The 1789-nt window shown below is 39.3% G+C and overlaps 1 long non-coding RNA gene across 1 annotated transcript; it reads right to left on the bottom strand.

Moving 5' to 3' along the window:
• Nucleotides 1–769: 769 nt before the first annotated feature.
• On the bottom strand, nucleotides 770–1115 carry LOC109589503 (uncharacterized). The gene is made up of 2 exons (XR_002188729.1): nucleotides 1027–1115; nucleotides 770–972 (listed from the first exon to the last, which is right to left on the bottom strand). It is a non-coding gene; the product is annotated as an uncharacterized LOC109589503 (long non-coding RNA).
• Between the last annotated feature and the right edge of the window lie 674 nt (nucleotides 1116–1789).

The following is a 1789-nucleotide window of genomic DNA, read 5'->3' as shown; positions in this document are numbered from 1 at the left end:
TATTGAAAATGTCTTATAATGATTATAAAATACAATGAAACCAGTAAAAAGAGAAGGAAGAAGGGAAAAGTGCAATTCAACAACAAAAATACTGTTTATATGAAACAACAATAAAATTGAACCGAAATGCATGTTTCATGGCATCCAGACAAACTTGTAGCATATTACCCGGATACCTTTCACTAAGATGCCTCTCCAGAATCAATAAGGCGCATAGGCGGCGGCAGGGTCGGGCATGAACGGGCAATGCCCGACCAAAAATTTTGGCCGGAAATGAAAATTTAATTAATGACATCATTTTTAGTCATAAATAATTACCATGGCTAGCAAGAGAGTCTTTTCTGCTTTCCTTTGTCAACAAGCCTTCCAGGAGGACCAGGACTAGCATTTTACAGGTTGGATAGAGCTTTACAGATAAGATAGGGGGCCTTTTAGGCTCATTTTTATGCTATACCATATTGTATGAGTGCGTTGAGTATACGCCCAAAATACGTGGGGAAAAGTGGGTGTGGCCAAAATCGCGGCACGCTTCGCGCGCCATTCTTTGCCCGACTACTCCTTAAATCCTGCCGCCGCCTATGATAAGACGCTGGATGCTACCACTTTATAACTTGCTTTTCACCATAGGCGGCTGCAGGATTTGACTACTAGTCGGGCATGGGTGTGGCATAGGAAATGGGTTGGGCGCGCGAAGCGATTTTGGTCACACCCTCTTTTACGCACCCTTTTTAGCGCCATTTTTTTGGTAGCGAAGGTTATTGTAATAAAGTAGTGGGTGGTGTAGCTCCAACACTGACTTCTGTAGTGGTAATAGTACTAGTAGTAGTATTAGTAGAGGAATTAGAAGAATAGGGTGATGGAGAATGAGCACAATTGACTGTACATCAACTGTAGCTGTAAAAACTGTAGCTGTATCAACCACAAGAGTAGACTGAGACTCATGATCATCAACTGATTCAGCAAGAGACTGACCTAAAGTAAGAACTATGAGATAATCTGTATTATTGACTTCTATACTGTACTTACTAGGTTCACTTTGTAAACTGTTGTTCCTTTTTAGCAGGCTTGTTCACAAAGGACATAGTGAAGCTAGTCCAGGCTTTTAGACATTGCAACTGACAAGAAAAGAACACTGAAATAGCACTAAATAATGAAATGATTATGCTTTCTAGTATTGCTGTGGTGGCCCACTGTGATTGGCACCAAAGTCTTACCACCTCTCTTCATCACCTTGTTATCACCTGCCATTTATGCATTCATAATTATAAGAATAATTTTCATAAAAAATTGAAATTATAATTGCAATAACTGTTATTAACTATTAATTAACCATAGCATAACTATTAATTATGGTGATGTCACACTTCCGGTCAGAATTTTTGGTCGGGCATTGCCCCTAAATGCCCGTATGGCAAGCCAAATGTTTCAAAATTATATCCCTACCTTATGACGTCGTGTTGACGTGATTTACGTCGACACGACATAAAAACGTCGTAACAACGTGTTTAATATGTCGTAACAACATGTTTTATGTCAACCTATGGCAAGTAGGACCGACATACTTATTGGGTACTATCAATAGTCATGATGACTATTTAGTCATGATGACTATTTAGCACTTAACCAATTCTAATTAACGCGCCACAGAAAAAAAGTGGTAAAATGGCGGATTTTTGGAGGAAAGACAGGCTAAACAATCTTCTCTTTTATCCAGCCATTCTAGCTGTGAGAACCACTTTGAGCTGTCCTTTTGTTTCAGTATGCTCTATTTATCTCTTCTGTAAGCTCT

This window comes from Amphimedon queenslandica, unplaced genomic scaffold (genome assembly GCF_000090795.2).
Source record: "Amphimedon queenslandica unplaced genomic scaffold, v1.1 AMPQUscaffold_11241, whole genome shotgun sequence".
NCBI lineage: Eukaryota > Metazoa > Porifera > Demospongiae > Haplosclerida > Niphatidae > Amphimedon > Amphimedon queenslandica.
The sequence above is the reverse complement of the archived record's forward strand: the minus strand, read 5'-3'. Positions and strand labels throughout refer to the sequence as shown.